The sequence below is a fragment of the Nannospalax galili genome, unplaced genomic scaffold (genome assembly GCF_000622305.1).
Source record: "Nannospalax galili isolate Female #2095 unplaced genomic scaffold, S.galili_v1.0 scaffold589, whole genome shotgun sequence".
In the NCBI taxonomy this organism is placed as follows: domain Eukaryota; kingdom Metazoa; phylum Chordata; class Mammalia; order Rodentia; family Spalacidae; genus Nannospalax; species Nannospalax galili.
Window position 1 is genome coordinate 2219667 of NW_008360324.1, and position 8230 is coordinate 2227896.

Below are 8230 nucleotides of genomic sequence, written 5' to 3' on the forward strand. Positions count from 1 at the left end.
GTTGGGGATCAAGGGGAGCCCTGTTCAAAAAAAAAAAAAAAAAAAAAAAAAAAAAAATCAAGGGCCTTGGAGTCTGGAGAGATGGCTCAGCAGTTAAGCACACTGACTGCTCTTGCAGAGGATCCAGGTTCAGTTCCCAATACCTATATGGTGGCTAACAACCATCCATGTAACTCTAGTTCTAGGGGATCCAATGCCCTCTTCTGACCTCCATGGGTATTGCGTGACACAGGTGCACTTACATAATTCAGGCAATCAATACAATCACCCCTCCAAAAATTTTTTTTTTAAATCAAGGGCCTGAAGAGATAGACGGCTTAGCAGTTAAGAGCACTTGTTGCTCTTACAGAGGACCCTAGTTCAGTTCCTAACACTCATTTGGCAGTCACAACCTCCTGTAACTTCAGTTCCAGGGACTCCAAGGCCGCCTTCTGGCCACCAGACTCCTGTACTCATGTGGTACACACACATACACTCAGGCACATATGCATATGAATACAAGTTTTAAAGTCTTTTTTTTAGGTCAGAGAGCAGAAGCAGGAGGATCATTATGAGTATGAAGCCAGCTAGAGCTATGTAATGAAACTTGTCTCAAAAAAACCAAAACCAAAGAAATTCAAACATGCACAATTCAAACATGCTTAGGATGTGGCTCAGTGGTAGAGCACTTGCTTAAAATGCACATGTGACCCTAGATTCCATCTCCACAAAGGAATAGAAAAATTAGTGTAATGTACCCTCATGTACCCACTGTCAACCACAAGGATCAGCCCATCTTAATGCTGCACGGAAGAAAAATGCATTTCACCTAGTGTTTGCCAAACCCACTTAACCACAACACCGCTTTCCACTACCACCCAAAAACTTCACCTTTTTTTGCTTGTTAATGTTTATTGATGGGCTGTGCTCAGCCTAAAGAAGCAGACAAGGACCACCATAGGCTCCCTGCTTCTGGGAGCTCCCAGCCTGAGGGAGATAGCAAAGAGGAGGAACTCGGTTTGTACTGGTAGGCAGGCAAGGAGGGAGGACAGTTGGCATGCCTATGGGCTACCGGCAGGGGAAGGAACAACCACTAAACCACATGGACTAAGCCACCTAGCTGACCCAAGAGAGGAAGAGAGACAGGCAGGGAGGGCCAGGTGAGAACAGCAAACTGCAGTTAGTCATCAGGCATCAGTGGGTACGTGTGACGCTTAGAGTCCCGGAAGCTGTTAGAGTGTGAGAGCCATAGATTGGGGGAGTTAGACAGCAAGAGTCAGAGCTAGACTGTCAAAAGCTGCTGAGCCTTGCTTCTCTGCCCCATTTCTGAAGGCTTCTGAGTTCAGTGCTTTTTCTTTTTGACTCAGTGAGGTTGGGTGAGTGTAAGGAGCTGGGAGGGATGTGCTGAGCTCTAGGAGGTGGGCGTGTCAGGTCCACCCAGAGCAGGTCCTACCAGCCCAGCCCAGCCCAGCCCAACCCAGAGCGGCAGCGGAAGGAGGTTTGGGGAAGCGGCAGAGCGACGGAGCTCAGGTATGGGGGTGTGACAGGTGGGGTTGAACCATCCAGGGGTCCCAAGGCATAGAAGTAGGGGACATGGGTGGGGATGGAGAATGAGGGTGGGCCCTGGGAAACCTTTCTGAATAGAGTGGAAAGCCAAAGAGGGATGCCCCACGTGATAGATCTTCTCTGGGGGAGACTGATGAGGCAGCCAACAGGTCTGACACCCCACTGTCCCACTATGGGCCATCATTTGGGTCCTCCTCTGAATCTTTAGTCCCCTTCCTCTTATGTTGAACCTGAGCTTCCCAAGGAAGGCCCTCTGAGGTCTGTTCCCCTCACACCCACTCATCCCCTAGGGCCAGGTCCTGACCTGGAAGACACTGAGCTGATCTGATTAAAGTCTGATAATAGCTTACCTGGATGTGTTCTTAGTACTATCTTTCCCAGGTTACCAAGGTATATTTTATTTAGTTATCTGGTGCTAGAGATGGAATGCACTATAAGCTAAGCACTTGCTTTAACACTGAGCTACATCCCAAGTGTTCCCTTTTTGAGACAGGTCCCTTATAGGCCAGGCTGGCCTCAAAAATCTCTGTGTAAGGGCTGGAGAGATGAGTGAACAGTTAAGAGCACTTGCTGTTCTTCCAGAGGACCCGAGTTCAGTTCCTAGTACCTATTTTGTCGTAGCTAACAACTGCCTGTAACTTCAGCTCCAGGAGATCAGACACCCTCTTTGGGCATTTGCACACAAGTGTACATACACACATACACAAACACATAAAATAATAAATCTTTTTAAAAAAGATTGAGAGTTGGGTAGTAGTACAGGCCTATAATCCCAGCTACTCAGGAAGCTGATGCAAGGAGGTTCGAAAGTTGTAGGTCAGCCTAGAACTTTCAGTCAAGACCCTATCTCAGAAAGTTTAAAAAACAAAAAACATGTGGCTGAGGATGACCTTGAACTCCTGATGCTCTACCTCTGGCTGGGACCAGGTTAATACAAGTAATGAAGGTGAACCCAGAGCTTTGTGCATATAAGGCAAGCACTCTACTAACTAAGCTCCATCCCCAGCTCCCTGCATCTCTTGGGGAGGGGAATCTCACTGTTTTCCAAGCTGGTCTTGAGCTCCTAACCTCAAGTGATCCTGTGCCTCAGCCTCCCTGGTATCTGGAACTACACGTGTGCCACCATGCCCAGCTCTATTTCTTTTTGCAGCACTGGAGGTAGAAAACGGGTTTGTGAATGCTGAGCTACACCCCCAGCCTTCCATGGTGTATTTTAATGGGGGCTTGAGGAAAGCATTGCTCCAACCTGCAAAGCATATCTATAATAGAAGGATGTTGGGCCAGCTGAGCTATAGGTCCCCATGGGTCTGACCTACAGACTATGGCTCATGAGTGGCACGAAAGAGAGGAAACCAGTTAGTGAGCACAGGTGGGAACCTGTGGAAGGCTATCTGGGGACTTTTATCTTACTAGTGTGGGCTGCTGCCTGCCTACTGCCTATGTGTATGGGGGCCTCTGTGACAAGAAAGGGACTTTCACAAACTTGTCCCTCTGAACTCTTCCCTTATGGTAAGCTGAAGTGTAGCCCTGGGGGAAATGGAGGCAAGAAACGTGAAAGCGAGCATCACACCACCCACATCCTGACCACCCAGAGACACTAGACCCCAGCTCCACTGACATAGAGACCTTTTATGTCCAGGGGCATTAAAAAAAGCAAGAAGGAGACAACAGAAAAGGGGAGATCTGGGGTTGGAGAGTTGGCTCAGCAGTTAAGAGCACTGACTGCTCTTGCAGAGGACCCAGGTTCAGTTCCCAGCACTCACATGGCAGCTAACAACCATCTATGGTTCCAGTTCCATGGGGTCCTACTCCTTCTGACTGTCTCAGGCACTGCACGACATGGGTACACTAACACACATGCAGGCAATACACTCATACACATAAAATAAAATAAAATATCCTTTTAAAAAGAAAAGGGCGCTGGGCGTGGTGACGCACGCCTTTATTCCCAGCACTCAGGAGGCAGAGGCAGGAGGATCTCTGTGAGTTCAAGGCCAGCCTGGTCTATATAGTGAGTCCCAGGACAGCTGGGGCTACAGGGAGACCCTGTCTCAAAAAGACCAAAAAAAAAAAAAAAAAAAAAAGAAAGAAAGAAAAGAAAAGGGGAGATCTAAGCGGGCTAGAGGTGTAGCTGAGAGGTAGGGTGCTTGGCCGGTGAGCACAGGCCCTGAGTTCAACCCCAGCATCAAAAACAAAAACACAAAGGGTGTGGGCCTCTGAGGCCAGTGGTACACTAGAAGTTCAGAGTGAGGTCACCCAGCCTAGGAGGCTCCAGAAGATTATTCAGAAGAGGCAGGACCTGTCCAGCTTGAAGCATGGGTAAGATGTACACAGGGCACAGACCAGCACCCAGCTGAGCCCATAGCAATGACTTTTCTTGGTTGGGACTTTATTTCCTGCTTTTCCAGCTCTTGAAGATAGGGTGGAGGGTGAGGTGGCAATCTGTCATCCATGCATCAGGAAAACTAATTCCTGAGCTCTAGGCTGCCTTTGCCTTTGACCTTTTTCCAGAGAAGTGTTGGGAAGGATGAGTATATTCCCAGCACTCAGGAGTTTGAGGCAGGAGAGTTGTCATGAATTTCAAGTCAGGAAGAGAAATATAGTGAGACCCTCTCTGGGGGAGGTAGTAAAAAAGAACGAAGGAAAAAGAAGGGAAGAAGGAAGAGGAAGAAAAGGGGGAGGAAGTAAGGGAGGTGGAGGGAGAAAAGAAGGAAAGGAAGGGAGGGAGGAAGGGAAGGAGGGAAAGAAAGAGGGAGGGAGAAAGGACAGAAGGGAAGGGTAGGGAAAAGAAGGAAAGCGGGAGGGAGGAAGGGAAGAAGGAGTAAGGGAAGGAAGGGAAGGAGGGGGAAGAAGGAAAAGATGGATGGATAGATGTCGGGAAGGAAATCATCATACCCAGGGAGGAAGACTATAAGGCTGAGGATGATATTGGAAGGACAGGGAGACGGGAGGAGCCCAGTGATAAGACCCGATATCCTGGTCTGTACCTAAGGGACACCTATCTTTGGCTCCTGGAACAAAGGAGGCCTCCTCTCTAATCCTGGTGGTCCTAGACTGTCTCCGTCTTCACACCACAGACTTTCCCATCTTCTCCGGGAAAAACTGATTGGCAGGACCAATTTGTGCCCCCAGGAAGCTCTGGAACAGATATTTTTTTTTCTCAGTGAGACAGGGTTTCTTGTCTGGCCTGGACCTTGCTGTGTAGACCAGGCTTTGAACTTGTGGTGATTCTCCTGCCTTCTGCCTCCTGAGTGCTGGGATCCCAGGTGCATACAAGTATATTTGAATCTGGGACAGAGCTTTTCACATGGGTCTGAGACAGAGTTCTCAGCGCAGATGAGGACTATTGGGGGAACTTAAATACATGGAAATGAAGGCATCCTTATACCTAAGCATGTCTGGGGCAAAGATGCACCCACCCTACCCACCCAACATCACCCGAACACAGATGAGCAGAGGAAGTTAGCTAACTAACTTGCAGTTTGTACATTTTACAAAGCGATATGTCCTGTGTTGAGGTTGAGAGACTGGTAAAGAGAATTTAAATTAAGGTTGGGGCTGTCCCAGAACTAATCATAGGGGGAAAGGGGAGATCTGAATTCTGGTCTAGTGGAGAAGGCAGAAAGATATGAATTTGGGAATATGAGGAGGCAAAAAGGGGTGGTGGTGCATATCTTTAATCTCAGCATTTGGGAAGCAGAAACAGGTGGATCTCTGTGAGTTCAAGGCCAGCGTGGTCTACATAGTTCTAGGCCAGCCAGGACTACATAGTGAGACCCTGTCTCAAAAAACAAAAACAAAAAAAGAAGAGGCAAAAAGCAGGGCATTTGGGGCGTGTAGGGGAGGGGCAAGCAAGAAGCGCACAGACAGTGGTGGGCCGAACTGGAAATTGAAGAAGTATTACTGTCCTAGCCCCTGTCCGCAGCTAAATGTTGGCCTCATGCTGGGGTGGGTGGCTCTCAAGGGCAGGGCATGTGGAAAAGAGTGGGGGACCTATCATGAGCTAGCCTCCTGCCCATTTCACTCCTGGTTCTTACTTCCTGCCTGTGGCAGAAAATAGCCCTGCCCCTCTCGCTTATCTCAGCTGAAAGCAGTACCCAGCCCAGCTCAGAGGGCAGTGGGACAGGTTCCAGAGGTCCTGAGGAGGTAAGGAACTTGGGCCCCAGATTTGCACATGGGAGTCGAAAGACACCTTGAGCCCATACGCTGCTCTAGCGTGAGCATTGGTAGGGATGGGGGGTGGGGGTGGAATGTGCGTGCCTCTGATGTCTCTCTGTAGATACATGGTGGTTTCTTTGCCCCTCCATGCCTGTGGGTGTTGAGGTCTATTGGCACGCATCTGCATGAGCATGTGCTTATGAAGGTGGCTGGTTCTATGTGCATATATGTAAAAGATTTTCCTTAAGGCAGTGGCTGAGCTATCGTTCCTCTGGCCCATGTGTTTCTGCTTGTATGTTACAGGGTGTGCACAGGCACTGATTTGTATACTAGTGTGTGCATGCCTCTGTGTGTCTGTGCATGAAAACGTGTTGTGGTATGCTCATGTGACATCAGCAACTGTCCATGTTACTGAGCCCATGTGGGCCTCCATGGCCCTCCTCCCTGCTGGTGAAATGAAACCCCACTGTTCCTTCTTTTTGGAGGCAGTTGCTGTTTGATTTTTTTTTTTTTTTTCATCTCTCCTCACAACCTGATCTCTTCCTCAAGGCATGACTGGAGAGAGGGTCTGTGCGGCCCCTCCCCCACATCTACATCCCTCCTTCCATTTCCTGTTTGCCTTCTCTTTGGCAGTTTTTCCCATCTTTGCCATCTGGCCTGGCATTGTGCCCATATAGTTCCACACAGAAGCCCAGGACTCAGGGAAGCAGGGGAACGGGGTGAGGAGCACGCAGGGGTCTGGTGGCTTGGTCTTTCTGTGGGGCTCTGTCAGAAAGAGGGAGCTTTTTCTCTGCTGGAAAGAAACCCAAGAACTTTTCTTCTTTGGAATAGGCTTATGAGATCATCGTTATTTCCTTTACTAAAGGATTCTTCAATTCACCTTTGAGTAGCTGCGGCTCAAGGAATCCATTTTGGTCTGCTCTGCTTAAACATAACTCTTTGAATAGAAAGACTTGGAATTCTTGGGAAAGAATCCACTCCTTCACCCACTCAGCATGTACAGTGTACTTCCTAATTGCAAGGAGTTACTGATTCTGCAAGTGATGGTTAAGAATGATAATGTGGGGGGCTGGAGAGATGGCTCAGCAACTAAGCGCACTGGCTGCTCTTGCTGAGGACCCAGGTTCAATTCCCAGCATCCACATATCAGGAAGGATCTGTAACTCCAGTTCCAGGGGATCCAACACCCTCTTCTGGCCTTCATGGGCATTACATGTACATGGTACATTTAATACATGCAGGCAAAACACTCATACACACAAATAAGTAAATAAATAAAATTTTAGAAAAATAATGATGAGGTGTTACTGAAATTATAAACCACTACTGAAATTTTAATGCAAGAAGTTTCCAAAGAGGCTTGTTTAGAGACGTGGTGTCAGTTCAAACTTGGCATGGTAGTGCACACCTTTTTTTTTTGGTCTTTTTGAGACAGGGTCTCCCTGTAGCCCCAGCTGTTCTGGAACTCACTATGTGGACCAGGCTGGCCTTGAACTCACAGAGATCTGCCTGCCTCTGCCTCCCGAGTGCTGAGATTAAAGGCGTGTGCCACCATGCCTGGCTTGTTTTTTTGGACTAGTGCACACCTTTAATACCAGTGCTCAGGAGGCCAAGGCAGGCAGATCTCTGTGGGTTCAAGGCCAGCTTGGTCTGCATAGCAAGTTCCAGGCCAGCCAGGGATACATAGTGAGGCCCTATCTCAAAAACAAACACACAAAAAAAGAGACTTGGTGTCTTGTGAATGAGTACTGTAAATGGACCAGAATCAGGAGCATAGTGGTTAGATGGTCATGGTTACAACAGGTGGGCTAACATGTTGAATGGGAACTAGATTTCCTTCCAAGTAGCCAAAGAGAATGATCTAGAGGATCTACCAAATACAGAGATGGAGGAGTATATCTGTATAGTCCTCACCCCAGGACCTTGCCATCTAGTTGGGGAAAGAGACACAAAACAGGTAATGGGTTGAAAGCAGCAACCTAAGTGCTTAAGTGCTTTTTTTCTTATTCTTTTGAGACCAGGGCTCCCTTTGTGGCTTATGCTGGTCCACACTGTTGGGCTCAAGCCATGCTCCTGCCTCAGCCTCCTGAGTAACTGGGACTACAGGAATGCATCACTGCACCTTGCTTAAGTGCTTGAGTACTTAGGAGAAAATTGTAGAGGCATATTTGTGCGTGTGAAAGAGAGATGAATTTGTGCTACCAATGTTCTAAGAGGATTAAGAAGGAAGTGGGTTATTAAAATGCATTTCAATTGGACAAATGAGGAAATGAAATGTTACCCATGGGTATACATCTCATATAGGCAATTATAAAAGACCAGGTGCTCTGGCCAGCACCCATCCATATACCCTCCTATTCAGTCTTGTTGGGAGCAGCTCAGCACAGGCTTGGACTTTGGAGTAGGGCGGTCCTAAGTCTGAGTCCCACCTTTACTTCTCAATGGCCAGCCAATGGGCTTCTGTTTCCTTTCCTATAACAATAAACACCTACCTCAAAGGACTGCTGGATGTATATATATATATATA

At 47.9% G+C, this 8230-nt stretch overlaps 1 protein-coding gene across 1 annotated transcript in view; it reads left to right on the forward strand.

Annotated features, from left to right (window-relative positions):
* Positions 1-5641: 5641 nt before the first annotated feature.
* Positions 5642-8230, forward strand: part of Lpar5 (lysophosphatidic acid receptor 5) — an 8615-nt gene continuing 6026 nt past the window's right edge. The window contains exon 1 of the mRNA XM_008825404.3: positions 5642-5691. The gene's annotated coding sequence lies outside the window, so the exon portion shown is untranslated. The remainder of the gene's footprint in view (positions 5692-8230) is intronic.